This window comes from Falco naumanni, chromosome 2, assembly GCF_017639655.2.
Source record: "Falco naumanni isolate bFalNau1 chromosome 2, bFalNau1.pat, whole genome shotgun sequence".
Classification (NCBI taxonomy): domain Eukaryota; kingdom Metazoa; phylum Chordata; class Aves; order Falconiformes; family Falconidae; genus Falco; species Falco naumanni.
Genome location: NC_054055.1, coordinates 51158514 through 51179759, shown reverse-complemented (window position 1 = coordinate 51179759; position 21246 = coordinate 51158514). Strand labels below are relative to the sequence as shown.

Sequence of the window (21246 nt, the reverse complement as noted above, 5' to 3'; positions counted from 1 at the left end):
CAAAGCTTTGAATATTATAATCGTTACCCTTCACTGATTTCCTTCTTCTGCTCGTTTGCTTTTTACTTTTAAAACCATGTTTATTCCAAGCTATTCTTATCTCTTTGGATCTTTGCTTCTCATATGGTATATCACATGTCTTAGGCTTTCTCGTGCATGCATCTATGTGCCAGATGTTCTAGGGCACCTTTCCATTGTCTCTATTGATGTATTCTGTGCATTCATTTCAACAGACATCTGATGTCTGCGAGTGTATGTTATATGCAAGAGTCATTAAACATATCTTCTTACTCACAGATGCAGAAGAACGCTTGGGTATTTGATATACTAATTAAGAGATGGAAGCAATAAGTGCACTTAGAATTTCCCATCGGTAAGTTAGACCATTTAATGAAACTTCACAAGAAATTATTTTCCTCATGCTCATTCAATATAGTTTGTACACTGTGTGCCTCACCTTGAGCTACAAGTTACAATAAAAGATGCCTATTGATATTGCTCAGTTTCACATGGTAATGTAACTACAGAACACTAACATATTCAATTGTCATGGGAATTTGGACAATTATTTTTTTATATATATATGGGAAATTTTCATCATAATTAATAGGTGAAATCCATACTGCAGCCTGTGGAGCAATCCATGCTGTAGTAGCTGGATACGCCCTGAAGGGAGCTGTAGCCCATGGAAAGCCCATGGTGGAGCAGGCAGGAACTGTGGCCCCTGGAGAGGAGCCCACACAGAAGCAGGTTTTCTGACAGGACATGTGAACCTATGGGGGATCCACACTGGAACAGTCCATACCTGAAGGATTGTGCCCTGTGGAAAGGACCTATGCTAGAGCAGTTCTTGAACTGCAGCCCATGGGAAGGACCCACACTGGAGATGTTCATGAAGAATTATCTTCTGCAGAAGCAACCTCATGCTGGAGCAGGGAAGGAGCGTGAGGAGGAGGGAGTGACAGAGTTTGTTATAAACAGACCAAAATCCCCATTCCCCATCCTCCTACACTGCTTAGGGAGAGGAGGTAGAGAAAGGAAAGAAGGAATAGGTGGAGGGAAGTTGTTTATTTTAATTTTTGTTGCTGTTTCTTACCTCCCTAGTCTATTTTTAGTGGGCAGAAAATTCAATTAATTTTCCCCAAGTGGTGTCTGTCTTTTCCTGTGATGGTAGTTGGTGAGTGATCTCCCTGTCTTTATCTTGACTCACAAACTTTTCTGTCTTTATTTTCTCCTCCTGTCCTGTTGAGGACAGGCTGTGACAGAGTGGCAAGATAGGGGGTTTAGCAGCCAGCCAAGGTCAAACCCACCACGGGGCATTACACCTTTCACAACAATTCTTCTGTCCTTATTCTTTAAGAAACTTCTTAATTTTTCAAGGGGAAAAACTTTATATACTGAAGATCACATGCTCCATTTCAGACTTGGTTTTCAACATTGATAGTGGCACAAAATATTCAGACTATCCTTGCACAAAATAAGACCAATTACACATCCTATTTGTGAGTAATTCTGTAGTTTTAATTTTACAGCCTTATAAGTTATTACTGGCACAAGAAGAAATTTGCTAAAGAGCTTCAGTAATGGAAGCATTGCATTGTCAGTACATTGCTACCTATTGTGGTATGAGTGCAGTAGGGTTGCTGGAAAAAATAGTGTATGTCAGGTTAGCAGCACACACTGAAATTAGGCAAAAAATACTTTACTTTTTTGGTTATGGGGATACAGGAGAAACCACTAAGCCTAAATGAGTGATGTTCTGTTTCAGTCCACTGCTGAAATATCATGGAACTGTCTCCTACTACAGCTTACCTCTAACTCCATGAAGCAGCACCTGTTGTGTTCTGCTACAGAGGAACATAACACTAATAATGAAAGTGACCAGTGAGAAACTGTTTGCGTCTTATTTAATCAAATTTAAAAGCAAAATGTATTGAAATGACATGTATTCCTTGGAGAAGTAGTTATCCCCCAACTTGTGTGTGGATTAAATTGAGCTACTCCAGAAAATAAGCAAACAAAATCCTAATCTGAAGTGGATTGCAGTTTCTAAAAGTAACATTCATTTTGCTATAATTTAAATCCAGGGAACTGACAAATTAAAGATAATTTTTACAGTCATTTTATACCTACATGTGACATTTTCCCTGTCAGATTGAAATTTCAATAGCAACTTCAGTCTTCTAACAGATAAGGAAACACAATGTGTATATTCATTCAGTCTCTTCTACTATGTAAAATATTTCCTTTATGTTATGCTCCCATGCTTCCTCTCTAGTCCCAAATGCATATTGCATTGTTTCCTTAAGATATGCATATGTAATAATTAGGAACACAAATTCTTAATTGTGTAGAGGTAGACTTAAAATTATGTTTATGTTTTGTGGGGTTTTGGTTGGGTTTTTGTTGGTTTGGTTTTTTGTTTTTCTATTGGGGATGGGTATGGTTTACAGTATTGCAGAAAGCTGCAAATTTAAAAGGTAACCCATTTTCCTTTATATATGTAACTAACAGTATAAGCCTAAGATAAATTTTTTTTTTTAAAAAAAAGAAAACTTAGCATCCCTCAGAAAGTTATATAAAAATTGTAAATCTGGACTGGTTTCTTATATCTTGTGTAAAAGTAATTAAAAATAGGTTTTTGATATAACCTTTATCAGAACCTTGGCTACTGTAGGTTTAAAATTACAGTGTCAATTTACAAAATACCTTTCATTGTCCTCTGTAATCTTATTTGGAAGGAAATTGTTGGTGGAACTTTAAGAACAGTAAAAGAAACATAATAGCTGTTAAGTATTTACTTAGTACACAGAAATATTTAGTTACCAATTCATACAACATTTAATTAAGTTAATAACATTAACTCTTTTTGTAAGTAGCAATAGAAGGAAAATTTATTCTGGTATACACAATAGTCCCATTAATAAAATTTTGTATTATGTGTTTAGAATAACAGCTTCATTACTGCTTAATCAAATTACCTCAAGCAAGTTTCAGTTGTTTATGATAATCAGGTATTTCTCACATTTGTAAAAAGAGGCTTTTAGAAATCTGAGGGTGACTGTGTTGGTATCAGTGTAAGAAATACTCAAAATAAAAGTCAGATTACTTTGAGGCAGCAGGGCTAGCATAGAAAGTTATGTGAAATAGCGAAGAGGAAGCATATAAGTGAAAAGGCAAATTCACACCCACCTTTCAAAACCCAAAGTGAATGCCTTGACTACTGGAAAGGCTCTTCTGAAGTGAGACCTTGCCACTGAGCAAGAAAGATCTTTCCCTTAATAAAGGAAAAGACTTAACTTCTGGACTACATTCCTAGGACAGTCTATACATTAAATTGAGTGACAGCTTAATGTAAAAGTGATAAACAATCTTAAGAACACAGAAAGTAGGCATTTTTCCATTAGATCAGTAGCCCGTCATCAAACTGCAAAATGAAGCTGGTTGGTAATTACAATAGTGTCCATTCTCTGGGCTGGAAAGCAAAGAACTCACTCAACGCTGGTGGTAGCTGTAATGTGAAACTCTTCGCTCCGTCAAGGGCAGAATGGTCCTGTCTATACAAGCCGTTGGTGAAAGCCTCTGGACACATGCAAATCTCTTAGCTTGCCTGGTCTTCTGCTGGGAGAGTACGTGATACAGGCCAAAACCAGTGGTTGAAATCATCATACAAATAAGTGGTATGAATAATGGCAGGACAGTGCTAAAGATCTGTTTATTTTCTCTCTTTTTCTCTTTCTGTTCGTACTTGTTTTATTTTCAAGACTACCCTATTTGAAGGCAGCCTGTAATTACAATTTAAAGTCCCTTTTTGAAGAATAAGATGTAAATGAAAGGTTTTTTTATCTGAGAAGTACACTTATAACTGAATAGTTGATTAGTATTTATCAGAAAATACTAAACCTCCAGTGATTTTGAGAGAAATTATGTAGCTTGCACTACTTTTTCTTAATGAATGATCACTAGTCTCAAGAATATTCTGGAATGTTAGACCTGGCTTGATATATGTCCCTGACACTGAGTGTCTTGAGCTCATAATCTCATAGGAAGACTGCAAAGAATCCCAGCAAAGTCAAAGTCTCTGAAGTTCTCGGTTAGCAATGTAGTTTATCTGAACCAGATTACTGAGGCATACCAAATATTGTCAGTACTTACTGTTACAGGTTACATTATTGCAAGTAGGAATATATAAGATTACTGATGTAATTTACAGGTAATTAATCAGATTATGTAATAGCAATACAAACTTGAATTTTCATAAATTCATTACATCAAAATTCCAGAACCATACAATTATAATTGTGCAAATTTCTCTAATGCACATATACCATTAAAACCATTGTCACAGTATAACAGGCATAAAAGTCTGTACAAGCTATTTAAAAAAATGAGGTTCACGTTAAAAAAAGTAAACCAATTACTCATTCCATAATTTTTCCCTATTTTAACCACAGAAATTTCAGTCCAGTGTTATAAAATTTATTACCATAATTATGGATATTATTTTTGTTTTGTTGCTCAGTTTTGTCTCTATACTTCTAAAGCAAAAAAAACCCCTAAAAACATAAAGATTTATTTAGATACACTTGGTCACATAAGTCATCTTGCTTTCTTAAGAAAAATACACCAAGCTTAGAGATACTATATGCATTATTATGGCAATATGCCAAATTAACTCACAAAGCTATTAAAGAATTAAAAAGCATAACAACTAAGAGGTCCATTTGGGGGAAAAACTGAATTCACAGGGGTTTTATTTGCCTGTTTGTTTTACAGTATGATGCTCTCTATTGATTATTTCAGAAATGGGCAAGTCAGAGAAATCTGACATGACTAAGCAAGTAACATTCAGCATTTTCACATATCTGTTCTTGCCTTCATTGCATTGTGACCGACTGGATATTCACCAAGACCACCCAACAAACAGATCAGATAATAAAAGCTATAGCATATACAGTGGAAAACAGAATGACACTTATTTGGTCTCAATGTCAAATCATCCTGTGTCACACTACCTTGAAATATTTTTTAACAAGATTTAGCTGATTGATAAAAAAGCTTAGTTAATAGAACAAAACAGGCTAAAACACATGGATGAGTCAAGGTATATGATTGTTATGTACTATATCTTACAGGTACTTATGCCACAGAAATGTTGCCAAATTACTCTGTCCTGAGACACTCTTAATAAGAATCATAGAATTCTAGAATGCTTTGGGTTAAAAAGGACCTAATTGAAAGTTCACCTAGTTCAACCACTCCTGTGAAGAGTAACGATATCTTCAGCTAGATCAGACTGCTCAGATCCCCATCCAACATCATCTGGAATGTGTTCAGGGATGGGGCATCTACTGCTGCTCTGGGAAACCTGTTCCAGTGTCTCACCACCCTCATCCTAAAAAATTTCTTCCTTATATCTGTTTAAATCCACCCTCTTTTAGTTTAAAATCATTACCCCTTGCCTTATAACAACAGGCCCTGCTAGAAGGTTGTCCCCACCTTTCTTGTAAGCCCCCTTTTAAGTACTGAAAGGCCACAATAAGGTCTATCCGGACCCTCTACCAGGCTGTGCTGCTGTTCAGTGAGACGTGGACAGGCTGGAGAGTTGGGCAGAGACTAATGTAATGAAGTTCAGTGAAGGCCCTGCACCCAGGGAGGAATAACCTTGTGCACCAGGACAGGCTGGGGTTGACCTGCTGGAATGCAGCTCTGCAGACAAGGACCTGGAAGTTCTGGTGAACAGCAAGTTGCCCATGAGCCAGCAGTGTGACCTGGTGGCCCAGGAGGCCGGTGGGATCCTGCAGGTGGGTGCAGCAGGAGGAGTGTGGCCAGCAGGTCGAGGGAGGTGATTCTTTCCCTCTTCTTTGCCCTGGTGAGGCCGCATCTGGAGTGCTGTGTCCAGTTCTGGGCTCCCCAGTTCAAGAGAGTCAGGGAACTACTGGAGAAGGTCCAGCAGAGGGCTACAAAGGTGACTAGGGCACTGGAGCATCTCCCTTATGAGGAAAGGCTGAGAGAGCTGTCCAAGTTTAGCCTGGAGAAGGGAAGACAGAAGGGATTTTATCAGTGTCTACAAATATGTTAAGGGTGAGTGTCAAAAGGATGGGGCCAGGCTCCTAAGTTTTTTCATTATTTATATTCACTGTCAGCATCACACATAGCTTTTCACTCTGTGTTCACGCTTTACCTAGTGAACTATGTTCACTATGAACTATGAAACTGCACCATGTAGTCCAGTTTTATTTCATGGAGTTACTACTTTCAATTTAGATTCGTAAAAATGTACTGTTCACTTAAACACCATTCAACCAGAGCCTATAAAGAAAATTGTTGAGAAGCCAACTGGAAAATATGCTATTCACTGAAGTTTTAAATGTTTGGATATTTTTTTTCTCTGAATGAGAGCCATTAAAATGAAGGAGTTTATCTAGGGCATTACTTATTCCCATTTTCGTCCATGCTTTTTGGCAGGCATCGGAAAGATAACAGCTGAACAAATACTTACAAGTTTAATGGGTAAAACTTCTCAGTGAAAAGGTCTCATTATGTCTAATCAAATTAATGTGAGGTGCAGCAGCATATCAGTTATAACAATTACAATATGAGCTTAGAAGATGTTAAGGCACTCTTTGCTGCTATTATTTCATTGTATAGAGTTACCAAAGAAATCAGTACAGAGTTAAAATGGTGACACATCTGCCTTTTTTGCAGTGCCTTTCAAATTTATCCTAAACAATTTTGCAAAACTGTGGTGGTATGCTCTGCCATCCTCACCTAAAAATGAACAACTCTGTTTAGCTCAAAGTGGATTTAGGAGTTTGACCTGAGCAGCTCGCCTATCGCACAAAGCATGTAACAGATGTGGTCTAAACAAGCTGAGTGAACTTGGGCTGAAGCAGGGGCCTCACAGGCTGGTGTTGCTTAAGTGAAGGCCAGGAGGACCCCTGCACAGCTGTTGCTGTAAACGTGTACCATAAATCTGTCTGCACTGAATCCTCCCTGCGCCATGCTAAGTCATTGAGCCCAACTGACCTTCCAGAACTGATACCTTGTTCAGGGCCAATCAGCACACAATAATAGACTTAGTCCCACCTTGCCATGAACATAAAATCTGTCATTTTAGAATCCTTTTATTCTTTCTTTGAGGAGAGAATTCTAACTAGGATGGGTCAATGAGCCTGGACCTCTCTCCTCCCAAAGCAGGGATGCCTCTTTGGTGTGACTTGCACCTCTGACTATGTTGGATGTTACCTGGGACAATTCTACTAACAGAAGTGCTGTATTCTTAACTTAGGCTCGATGTTTGCAGTGAGTGTATTTATCAATGGCAATTCTGGATTTGTTACATCTGTTGCCTTAATAAGTCATGTATTTTTTCAGCTTTGCAAAACTCTTTCAGTGAAAGTCCTTAAGTGGGGCTCTGACAAGCAAGCTGGTGAGTGGCTGTACATATAATCCTTTACATCTGAAATTTTTGACCAAATCTAAGACTAGCACTGAATCTAGCCACACCTAGACTCCTCTCTGAGAAGGAGTTCAGAAAGGAAGGAGATCCTTTCTGAACCTCTTAACTCAATGGGAGGGCTGTCTCCCCCTAGCACCCAGCCATTTGTCACTCTTGATGTGACACGTAATGTATATGAAGAATACATGCAAAGGACTGCAGATTTTGTTTTCTGCCATCTCCATGCCACAAAGGACAAAAGTTTAAAAGAATAAAGTTAACTTTAGCAGTCTTTTTGACCATTTGTCACATGTATAAGATGCACTGAAGTGGCAGAGAAACTTGTCACATATAGTTAAAGGAAGAATGTCAATGAAGTCCTTCTAGGAGAAAGACTTTACATGTGTTATCCATCAAGTGTGACTGTTAGGATATAACATCTGAAATTCCTGTTTTATTCTCATGAACATGAGGAGATTAGTTAGCTGTGGGTTTAACAGTTGGAATTGTAGTGCATCACTATTGTGAATGCATCAGTAAGGTGTGAGATCTGGAACATGAAATGTGGTCGCAGCTATGCATCCTTCTTCCTCTCCCGTGTAGGCTGAGGATGAATCCATGAAGTCGTTTGTTTCCTGCTATCATTAAGACACTCTTGGCACACAGGTCTACAAGCATGAAACATCTTCTTAGCATATCTTTAAATGCTTCCACTCAAATAAATTCTGATTATCTTTTAATTTATATAATACCTGTAAATAAATAAAATATTTTTCCTAGTTCTTTAATAGTTGCATTGATAATTCTTTTTATACCTTGAAGTTTATTCACAAGAAACAACTTCAAAATAAACACATCTACGCTGTGCTGTTTTCAGTTTAAATGACATCCTGTCACGTAAGGTTTTTAAGTTGTTTTGATGCTTAAAAAGCAGTGTGGCAAATATTGCACAGAAATATTTACTGTTATTTACCTGTTAGGCTTTAAGTGTTGTGGAATTTTTCTTATATGCTGCAATATCTGCAGAAGACCATTATATTTCTGGAAGTTCGTATCAAAAGAGAAATTTAAAGCATGGACTTATTTCAGATTGCTATCTGTTCACATCTGATACTATGAGTCTGACAGCTATAAATACAAATAGTAACACTATAAATAGGATATTAATATACATTCTTTTCAAGACCAAAATATTAAATTTTAAATGAAAAATAATATGTTAATATAAGACAGTATACTTATACACTTTTAATAAGAAATTATGTTGTATGTTGCAAACATATATATTATTGCATTTTAATAATATTAGAAATGTAAAATATATAAATGTTTAAAATACCATCTTAACATGCTGATTATATTTTATTTGTTATGATTAGTATAGCATATATTTATTATATGCTATCCATGATAATTATAGCACTAATGCATTATACTTACACGATTATATAATACATTGCAATGTAATTAAAATATTAATCTATGCAATATAACAATGTAATAGTAAAATCTGATTTGTTAATTCTTGACAGACAATCAAGGATGCTTCCTATTCCATCTACATATGCTTAAAAGCAACTGAGGCTAATCCATACACTGCTGTAAAAGGTTTTAGTTATACTACATGCATAAAGACTGCATTTTTTATTATTGTCATTTTAATCTCTGGTACAAGCCTTTGTCATTTATAAGCCTGGAACTCTTGTTATTAATCTTCTATTGCCTTTAAACTATGCTTGTTTCATATTTTCTCATTCATGTTAACATTTCAGTGACTGCCATAAAATAGCAGTGAATTGCCCCCCAGTCCCCAGAGAACATGGAAACTTAGGGCATTAGCAAAGAATATTATGGATTTTTAAGACATGGCTGCTACAATCAGTGTCTTTAGACATGTAAAATTCTATATAACTGGAGTCATAGAGGGACACAGGTAGCTGCCTGTGCCATCCCTCAGATAAAGGGACAAGACAACTCCCAGAACCATATAAATCTCACAGACAGGCAAGCAAATGGACAGATTTGCTGAGCTTTGCAGCCTTAGATCAGCAATGTTACCAAGAAATGGAAGAACCACAAATGGTTCAAAAATAGTCTGTGGAGCCTTTCTGTACAAATCTGGGTTTTTACACTTGCAGAATGGCTTAAATCATGCTACATAAATAATTAAAAGTACATAAATAAACAAGCAAAATGTGAGGAGAGAGGCAAACTAATCCAAAATTGGTTACAATTATGAACAGTCTATGTCACCCCATGATATTGCAAATTTAAGGCACCTGGGTTAAGTAGACATCTTTCCCTCAAGGGATGGTTTACTTTGTTTATTCAAGACTGACAAAAAGAAGTCATTCTTTAAGGGCGAAAAATTATGAAAAGAACAAAAAACTGGCAAATGGGCAGGTGTGGGCAAAAGCCACTAGCTTTACCAGCCTCCCACCAACATACCAGCTTTAGGATAACGGTCGTCTTACACTATGGTATGGTTTGTTGCTAGGTTTTGAGAAAGTTAGAAAGTGCACCTTTGCTTTCTTGGGGGTAATATGCATAGAGTGCATCAAAGCACTCCAGAACCATCAATTACAACAGACTTTTGAGGCTGTTTTAGTAAAAGAGCAGCTCCAGCTTTAGGAATCCTGCTTCCACATGAAAACCCCCACAGCCAGATGAGAAAATAATGGTCATATAAAAAAACACCTTGACTGTTCAAAATGGGTTTATTACTTTTAGCAGCTGTACTTACTGCCAGCTGGCTTTATAAAAAGGGGTGCATCATCTGTCCTCTAGAGACAGGATAGATCTCATAAACCGTAGTCAGCAGGAATAGGCTTATATTGTTTGCCCTGGCAATTTTGCCAGTAGCGTGTTTCTGTACATAATGAATCACAACTAAATTTATCCATTGGTTAATCCTGTCATGGACATATATGGCATAAATATTGTGGGATGATGGTCTGAGTTGCTTTCTGGAGTTTATTCATGGAGTAGGCAGAGCATAATCCTCTGTCATTGCTTCTGTTCCCTTTTGGACATAAAGTTGCAAGAGTGGTGACTAGGAAGTATTCTCTGTCCATCTTCCCTTTAAAAGTGACAGAAGAATTTCTTTTGGAAGTCCCCTCACATGTATTTTATGAGAGATTACAGGAGTTGCAAGGGAGCCTATGACCTTAGAAGAAAGTATCTTAATTTGTCTGTTTGATGTCTTCATCATTCGAAGTACAGGTCAAAATGGCTCAATTCTCACAAGATGAGCAATTTTGGAAATTCTTCACCAGTGCTTCATTCTATAAGGCATTTATTCATTTGGGTTGCTAGCCTCCCCTGATCTTTCTAGTCTTTCTCTACCTGCAAGTTAAATATTGCTAATTAACACATGAGATTTTGATTTATGCTAGCAGAATACCAAGTCACAGTAGACAGACTTTGCAGTAACCATCCTAGCCTAGAGCAGACGGGAGTCTACCAAAGTCATCAATGCCAAGGCTTCTTGCATACCAACACTGTTCCATTCACAGGAACAAAGATACCTAAAATTAACATTTGTGTTATAGTAAAATAAGAATTAGAATTATTATCCTGAGAGCAGAACTGAAGTTACGTATTAAGAAAATGAATAATTATAGGTAATACAGAAAAAGGCATAGTGAGAATGACATTGTACAAGTCACTCATGACATTGTCTAAAGTACAGCAGATATTTCTGGTAGTTCACTCCCAAGAAAAATTAATTTGTGCTAGAATAAATGCATGCAAGGGTTACTAGAATAATGAAAGGCTGATACATCTTTGACTGTTTATGAGATATAACTGCAATCTATACTACAAATGATGGAGGAGAGCTATCCAAAAGGAGAACAATCTTGACACAAGCAAAAATTGATATAAACTGCCCATGAATACATTGAGACTGGAAAGGACACTTCCTATCCATCATATAGTGATATTCTGTCGCAGCTTTACCCTCAGTGAAGTATGAGCAAAAAAAAGTGTAGCTACAGTCAAGTAAACATTTGATATATCATGACAAAAATTACATACTGTGTTTGTATTCAAGAACATGGAACTGACTCAGTGATCCAGAAGGGTTATTAATATGCTATTTCTATATTCCAGTTTTAAAGTTTACCTGAGGTTCCTGAAGCACAGAAGAAGCATTTTCATGAAGACTGCAAAAACAGGAGAAAAAGGAGAATGATCAGTTCTATTGAGAGCAAAAGTGAGTGTCTATAAAAACACATGGCCAAAGTATTTCTAAAAATAGCCTCTCTCAAGCACCTGACTGAAAATGGAACTCTGACAATCTTCAGTGTACCAGGAACATATGTAAACTAAAAAAACTGTCCAACTAGATGGACTGGAAGCTGTGTTTGTATTTCCATATGTATTTGCATTTGTATTTGTATATATGCATGTATATGTATACAATTGCAAGCAATACAATATGCTTTATATATCTTCATCAGAGAAGTAGTTATCCATGATAAACTGTTGAAATTTTGATTAGCTGTAGTATGCTGACCTTTGTTTTATATTAATACTCAAATAGGTTGATGCAGTGAGAAATTAATTTTCTTAAACAAAGCTATTGTGTAAATAATTGAGATAACAATGATATCCTTCAAGGAGTCCAAACTTAAGAAAGGGCTTTTGAAGGAAGCAGTTCAATATGGATAGAAATGTAAGTACATGTGTGCATATATACATATACCATCAGTTTGCATCTTTGTAGAGTAAAATTCCATACTTCAGAAAAAAATAGAGGCTAGCTATACAAATATTCCTTTCCATAGGTGTTTCTGGCAGTGTGCTCCCCACTGGCCATTTATAAATAGTGGACAGCCCAGAGCCTGTTGAGTTCTGCATGGCATCAGGTTGCATGCCAGGACCTCTCCTTGAGCAGGGGTGCCTCTCAAGGTTACTCCTCAAAGCTGAGAGTTTTCTTCCTGCAACAGATTCTTGGTAAGTGATTAATAGCATGCTAAACTTTGAAATATTAGCTAAGCAATAAAAAGGATTGATTTTGCACATATAACCCTTTAGACATAAACCATTGACTAAGTCTGGGAACAGGACTGGATCCAGCCGCACCTAGGCTCCTCTCTGAGTAGGAATGTAGAAAGCAAGGCAGTCCTTTCTGAACCTCATGACTCAAGGAGAGGATCTCCCTGACAGTTTTGTTTGAACCTGTCCTCTGTGCAGTAGTAATCAAGTGTACTTTGCCATCGAACTTTGTTAATTCACTGTTTTATTTCAATGAATATTTTGTTGCTTCTCTTTTACGAGGGTATCCGCAATGGTTACACGTTATTACTGCTGCTAAATACTTGTTAAAAAATATATTTATATTTAATGTTGTTGCATCTTTCTGCAGTATATTGATTGATTCCACTGATGATATTGTATTTGGACTATTATGGAAGATTCTGTATTTGAGGAATTTGTGATCTCAGGCAAGCCATGTCAGGCCTAATAACCCCTATGCCAGCATGAGTGACCGCTGTATAACCTTACCAATGTAACAATGCCAGAGAACATGCTGGGATGACCAGAACATGCTGCTCCTGGATATAGCTCCCAGATACATGCAGCTGGATATACTGTGGTAAACAAAAAGAGACAACATTCCTATGTGTCAAGAGAAGAAATATAGTTTTGTTTATTACACTAAATAGCGGATACCATGGTAATGGAGGAAGACTGAACCTCTCCATGGCTGGGAATTCTGCATAGTGTGCTTTGTCTGTCCACTGGGCATTTGTCCAAAGCTGAAGTTCCCAACATCTGAAGGGATATAATATTCACTCACAATCTATATTTCACTTCCTATTTCTTATTATTAACGAATTTTACTATGCTGTTGTGCCTTTTTTATTGAGACCTGGAAATAAATCTGTACCCTTTCCAGTGCAGAACAGAGATCCTTTTTTTTGGTAGAAATTTTTCCTACATTCATATAAACTGTTTTTCGTTGATACATTTGTATTTTTATTTCTTGCATATGATGTGGAATCAGAGTCCTTTTTCTGTAATAAGTAAGTTGCTAACACTCTACTTTATACATGTTCACTACTGTAATTGGAAACGTCACAGGAAATGAAGCATGAACTACAGAACAAAAATGTGTTGTTAAGGAAATGATGCAAAGTTCCATGCAAGCTAGGTAGACCAAATCATAGTTGGTTTGTTTCTTTGGTTTTTCTTTCAGATGCTTTTCCTTCTTTTTTAAAAATAATTGCTTATTCTATACCTGTGCTTCTGTAGCCTTACATTTGTCCTTTCTTCCAATTAAACTTCCTCAGTTCCTGTCTTCTATTAGCTCAGAAGGTTTTCTTTCTTACTCCTAGTCTATTACACCAGATAAAATCAACATCAATTACATGTTCACCAACTGATGAGCATGCATGCATCCGATAGCTGTATTTTACCATAAGGAGTCTGAGATTTCTCACTTCACTATTTAAACAGTAATTTTCTCTTTTGCAACGTCAATGGAAAATGCTATTCTGATGGCCAAGTTTTGCATACATGCACCACCTTTCCCCCTGTTTATTACAAGTATACATACAGTTATTCAAAATACAAGAAGATTAAAATCCAGTTCTTTTTTATTTCCTTCTTTTTACAGAAGTCTCATAAACAGGATTAATAACTTGTGTGTGTCTTTTACTTTATTGTAAAGACTGGTCTAGAAAGTTTCCCCCCCAAAAAAAAAAAAATCAAAAATGGACAACAGCATCCCAGCTCCATTTTGAAGAGCATTACCAGCAGATTGAGGGAGGTTGTCCTTTCCCTCTCCTCAGTCCTTGTGAGGCCACATCTGGAGTGCGGTGTCCGAAGTGTCCTGGTCTGAGTTCCCCAGTAGAAAAGAGACATGGATATAAAAAAGGAGGTCCAGCAAAAGGACATGAAAATAATTAAGTTATCGGAGCATCTGTCTATGAGGGGAAGCTGTGAGACCTGGGATTGTTCAGCCTGGAGAAGAAAAGACTACAGGAAGATGATATTGCTGTCTACCAGTACCCAATCAGAAGATACAGAGAAGACAGAGTCCAACTCGTTAAAGAGGTTAAATGAGAAGCAATGGACACAGGTTGGAACATGGGAAATTGCAATTAAATATGATGAAGCGTATATTATTATAAGGGTAATTGAACACTGCAACATGTTGCTCAGAGAGTTTCTGGGATATTTGTCCTTGGAGGTGTTCAAGACTGTACTGGCCACAGCCTTGAACAGTCTGACCTGATTAGACCTGCTTTTAGCAGGTTTGGACTAGAGACCTCCAAAGGTCCTTCCCGACTGACAATGTTCTGTGACTAACACACAGCATTCTGTATTTCCAGAGGTACCCCACATTGTTGGGTTCGTCATGCAGTTCTAGCTAACTCACTCACTGAAATGGTACAGCTAGCGTCACTGGAATGGTATAGCTAGTGTTTTGGTCAAGAGAAAAAAACACTTTGAAAATCTTAAATAGTATCAAGACTACAAAGATTGGTTTTGATAGAATGCTTTTAAGTGGTAGTACAAGTATGTATTCAAACAAAAAAAGTGCAGTGGTAGAGAAGAAGATGAACTGTATGACTATTGTTTCTCTTTGCAATTCCTACTCATATGTCATTGGCAGAAAATTTTCACATATCCTAAGACTAAGTACTCACAAATATTTATGGCAACAAACTATATGGTATCTTGAAAATGCTAGATGAATTTAGATTGTTTTATAAAATTTGCACTATGCTGTTTGGCTACTCAGAAGTAAGCTAGAATGTAAATAAGCATAGCAGGATTTTCAGACTTCATTCTTCTCATCTCTTAAAGATTTCTTATTATCAGAATTTCTTATTCTCATCTTTACATTTACCTTTGACTTATTTTATTGTTTGGGGTTTTTTACCAGAGAATTCATCATTTGTCCCAGTTCATAAGTAATTAGTATTATTAGGACAATTTCAAGGGGAAGAAAACATCACTTCATTGTGAAAATTTAATTTTAAATGTTTCACTTTTTTAAAAGTATTTTTAATGATTTTCAGCTATTCAGAAATAAATCAGCCATTTATTTAAAAATATATGTACTGCATTTAATTTTATTTTTTTTGTGTTCTGTTTATTTCCTCTCGTGCTGTCTTTTAAGAAGCTCCAGTGCTTCTTCATTAAACCTCTGACAGGGGTCCAGAAGAAGAAGTTTCTAAAGTGATCACATAAGCACTTGTCCATTTTCATACTTCCAGAAAGGCAAGCAATCCAATAAACTAAGAGGTTTCAATATGAATACCAGTGTGGCAAAAATAGGGATATTGAATCAGTCTTCTCATAATATATCTTCATATATGCTAAAAAAGTCTATATATGTTGAGCCAGGAATTCCAGAAAGACCTGTGGTGGCTTTACCCTAGTCACAGACATTCTGAGGCATCTATTACTACATGCCAAGTTTCATCATCATGCCCCTAACAGACCAGATTTATAGAAGCTGTAATATGGAACTTGATTTGTGAGCTGAGAGAGTACAGTGTAAGCTTTACATATTTGTAAAGCTGAGCATGATTATGTAAAATTATGATACTTGTAATGATAATGCATAATTTTTCCAGCTATTTACATTTTTACAGTAAAGCCCATTGTAGACCTATTTGTTGCTCATTAGAATAACAACATAACTGTGACTGGATCATGTGCTAGTCCGTGGCATTTCACTGCCAAACTCATCTGCAGGATCTAACCTAGGAGAAAACTTGAAGAACACCTCCATTCACCAGAGAAATTTTATTTATGAAATATTCTGTTGTCCTCTCTTTTATTATTACTCCCTTTATCTAGAAGTAAAATATTTGCTTGAGATATAGATGACATAATTCAAGGCTCTCACTGCGTAACTGGATCTACTCCAAGGATTTTCCTGCATGTTTCCCTCCTTTTTGACACTGCTGACAAGGTTCTGGATTTATTTACTTTGGTTATATTTTTGTGAATAACCCTCAGCTATCCTCATCTTTATTCCTCAGTAAACCATTCTTTTGATTAGGCTATCAAATAGAAGAATAGTTTCTTCCTTTGGGAGGGTTTTGTCCAGAGTCAAAGAACTCTACAGAAATTATAAATAAGAATATACTATTCTTGATCTGTGGGATTTATTATTGTATTACAGTACTCCATGGCTTTTTCTGCAATGTTTTCAAGTAGCATTTGCATATGTTTATTCTGGGGAAAATAATGCTGATGGCTGATAAAATGCCTTGTTTACTAGCTGCTTTTTTTTTTTTTTTTTTCTTAAAAAGGAAGTGACAAAACTGTTTTCTAAACAGAGGAGTTACACTTTCCCTATTGTTTGTCTTTATGTCTCCTTGAAAGCCTTGAATGATAAAGAACACTAATAACAAGTATATTTACCTGAAAGATAGAAATATCTGACATTAAAAATTTAGAAATATCAGATCCACTGGACATCTTATGTGGATGATAAAACATGCATATTTTAAAAATTATAATATGTTCATTTTTCTGAACATAAAGAGAAACACAAACCTCTGTTACAAAGAAACACTGCTAACTCAGTGCGTGAAGAGAACTGGGGGAAATGGCAGAGAGTCTTTTTATTACAAACATTCAGTCTTCCAGATGCACAGCAGTCACAAGTGGTTCTTTTAGCTGCTTCCACCCCTACCAACCTCTCACTCTCACCCCATGCCTGCTCCACTTCTGGATTTCTCTGCTCTTCTTGCTATGCTTTTATTTTTAAAAATCAGTATCTCCAAGTAAAATTCATGGTGTGTGTCAGCCTGCTTCTTTGAACCCTGCTTTTATTACATTCGATACCTTGCCCATTTTGAAGATCAGGGTAGAGATTTCTTTATGTATTATATTATATGACCTTGAAAATGTCTTATACTCAGTTCCCCTCTTTTTCACAATGACCTGCATTTGGCATCATAACAGCACCTCACTGTAACGTACATTGGCCTGCTGTCAGAACTGGAGGGAAGGTACAGTGCCTGTCAATTATGATTTCTTCTGCCTTTTGTTGATGAAGCAAGTCTCCAAACACTTTCTGAATAAATCCACTGAGATTACCTTTTCTGAATTCTCTCTCTATTATTTAATTCATATCTCCCTTCTGTGGAAATTTTCAATGTTATCCAGCCGGGCTGGCTTTTCTTTTTTTTTTTTTTTACGGTACTTTTCTGTTTTGTAGAATATTCCAGCTTCAGGCATCTCACAACCTTGATCTTTTACCATTGCAATTATACTTGATGTATTTTATTTAGAAATTTAAGTTTTCCCCTTTTTTCATTGTTGCAAGACTTAGGAAACAAGTTATTTTCTTCATTCACAGCAGCTGTGATTCCATAACAACTGTTCAGCTGAAAAAAGTCTCCCTTTTAAAAAGTAAATATCTATATTATATCCATCTATAAAGATGGACAAAGTTATGTTCTGCCTTCTATTTTGGAATATATGTAAGTAAAGAGAAACAGGGATATAATTAATCTTTAAACCTCTTTGAGTAATTAAGTAAATGGTCAACATTTTCAAAACTTGAAGAGGGTCAATTTAAAACAAAAGTATTTACAACAGAGAAGAAAAAATTGATCATCAGTAAAATTTAGTCTTTAAAGGCTGATGATACATTCCAAATCATTCTTCTAGTCTGAAGAACAGATGTTTAAGAAAAAGGATTTTTACATTTATTTCTTCAGAACTTTTAGTATCCAGATGCTTTTGACAATAGTTCTTACATTTTGATGGACTGATGAAACACCTTGTTTTCAGTCAAATTCTGTGCCTTATGGCTGATTTGATCTTATCAGTGAATCTTTAAATGTACTTTTTTGCCTTGATACTAGATCCTGGCTTTTTTTGAGACCATTTGGTAAATGCATTTCTCTTATCTATGTGGCACAGTTGCTAAGTTATTTGAATGGATATAGGTTGTAAATTCTAGCCTGCAATGCTAATATTCAGAAAAGTATGATTATGAGATTTCATTTGCTGTAGAGATATTTGGCTTCACAGCAGGACTTCTGCAAGTAAAACCTACTTGTTTTGATTTCCTTGAATGAGAAAAAATGCTTTCACTGAGCAGCAAGGATAAACCATCACTTTCTGAGGGAGCGATTGATTTTTCAGATGTAGAGTGAATGAGTGATGGTTACCCTGAATCTACTAAGCTTCCTTAAGTAATTTGTGAAAGAACTATAGGAAAAACATGCATGTATATGCACATATATGGACCTGGACTGAAATTATTAAAAAAATTTCAATGCTGTCTGCCTTTTTTATAAAAATATTGTTATGGGGTGAGAGGCACCCAAAAACACTGCTCAGGTAAATAAGACATTGAGAACCACTGCCCAGCTCAGAACTCTCCACTGGGAAAACAAACGAGGCACAGAAAATCATTTTGGAGAGGCTTACCAAAACCCTTGGTAGTATGCAGCTATGTACAGGAAATAACAAAAAGAAGTACAAATTAATTCTCAAGATATCTACATTCTTATAACATGTTTGAAGTGGGAGACCAAAAGGTAGTAGTAAATACAGTGTTGTATGAGAGTTCGTATTCTGTGCAGAAAGTGTATGTTTTGTAGGACAGAGACCTTGGAATAGAAATCATAATCAACCCGCTATACCTATGTTCATTCATAAACAAATTTTAAATCATAGAATCAATTAGGTTGGAAAGAACCTTTAAGATCATTGAGTTGAACAGTTAACGTAACACTACTGTGTCCACCACTAAACCGTGTCCCTAAGTGCCACATCTATACATCTTTTAAATACCTCCAGGGCTGGTGACTCGATCACTTCTCTGGACAGCTTGTTCCAACGCATGACAACCTTCTTAGTGAAGAATTTTTTCCTAATAGCCAGTCTAAGACCTTATGCAATTGAGTGTTGTGGTTCTGTCCTTGTGGCCACCTCAACCCTAAATTCCTCCATGGCACATCTGCTTCATGACTTCCTATTAAAAAAAAAAAAAAGAGTATTTGATTAGGACAGTTTGCAGTGGTGTAACACTGTAATAGAGCATTGCCATTGCTGGTAACAGGCAGAGCTTTGTACTGAGTCTGCAAGGCCTCAGGGCTGACGCTTGACAGACCTGCTCTGTCTGAACTTCTGTTGACCTGCCTGCAGGTGTGGTTTGCTTGGTTTAGCTGTGACAGGAATTTTCTTAATTGATCAGGTGCCTACAGCTGATTTACTTTATTTTTAAAACAGTACAACCATGGTTGTAATAAGTAGTTACTCTGTATAGAATGAGATATATACAGCCCTAATACAGTGGCATTGTGTAGAGAAACACAGGTATGGTAGGACAGGAGAGCCCTGAAGAAGTGGGGACACAGGGGACACAGGATGTGGTGTAGAGGAGCTCAGGCACAGGAGTGATAAGAGATGGGCTCTTGGCACTGGAGGTACCACAACTGTGAGAAATTCTCCCATGGTGGGTTAAAGACCTGGACCTGGGCAACATTGGTTTTAGGGGTAACAGGAAAAAAAAAAATCTGACATATGTAAAGGGAGCCATATGTAGTTAATTTGGACATAACATTGAGCTACAAACCAAAGAAGAAAGAGCAAGGCTGTAGAAGCATAAACATGCCAAAATGGCCCCAACTGGACCCTTAGAGGAAGGGAGACCCATCAACGTGAACATCACAGTCCTCCCTGTAAAGGACTCTAGAGGCTCACAACTCAGTATCAAACCCCTCACCTCCAACACACACACACACACACGAATAAAACCCACCAACCTTAGAGCCCAGAGGACCATCAAGAGCATGAGCACAGCACGGGGCATAGGAGCTGCATCTAAGAAGCATGTGCACAATGATTTTATCTGCATTTTCTTTTCGTTTTAATTTAACAATTAGATCTAGACTAATAATGATTAGACTCTTAATATTTCATGTATACTAACAATGAATTCTTGGCTTTAATTATATTTAAGGTGCTCTTACTGTTCTGGCCTTCAGCAGGATTTTGAGTGCAGCATGTTTAAGTATCCTGTAATTATTTCATATTACTTGATAACCATTGCACTATCAAGTCATTTTAGCAGTAAAGTGTGCATCTTAGTGTCACCAATTTTAAAGAATTTGAGTTGAGTTATTTTATGTGGTTTGGGAAAAAAAAATTAACATAAGACTAAAAATAGTTTAATCAATAACCATCTTAAAGAAATGTTCATCAAGAAGTTTTCTTCCAAGATCTACAGAGACACTACTTGAAATCAAATTTAAAAAAAGAAAAAAGAAAAAAACCCAGACAAACAAACAAACAAACAAACCCCCACAAAAACAGGTTGTTCAGTAGAATCAGTAAGACAAACCAAAGTTAATGGAATTAGTTGGTACATTAAATTTATGAAGAGCAAGGTTGGTATTGATACTGAAATATGTAGAGCCTGGGTTTTTATTCCGTATTCAGTGCAATTAAAATCAGTGTAGATATGAATATGATATTAGATGTCACAAAAGAAAAGAAGCCACTAATATACTTTAAAGACACATTTTGAATAAAATATATTTTGGAGGGAAAATATTTGGATTAATTAAGTATGTTCAAGGAGCTAGTCAGTAGGACCCCCTGGGAAACTGTCCTCCGGGACAAGGGAGCAGAACAGAGACGGCAGATTTTGAAGGATGTTTTTCATAAAGCTCAAGAGCTCTTGATCCCCTGGTGTAAGGAATCAGGAAAGGAAGGCAAGAGATCAGCATGGATGAGTCGAGACCTGTTGGTCAAACTGAAGAGCAAGAAGGAAACACACAGGCAGTGGAAGCAGGGACACGTATCCTGGG

The 21246-nt window shown here is 36.6% G+C and overlaps 1 long non-coding RNA gene across 1 annotated transcript; it reads left to right on the top strand.

The window, feature by feature from the left end:
• The first annotated feature begins 295 nt into the window (after positions 1-295).
• Positions 296-15405, top strand: LOC121084029. Its single transcript, XR_005826558.1, has 4 exons — positions 296-373; positions 11555-11657; positions 12232-12400; positions 14067-15405. It is a non-coding gene; the product is annotated as an uncharacterized LOC121084029 (long non-coding RNA).
• The last annotated feature ends 5841 nt before the right edge of the window (positions 15406-21246 follow it).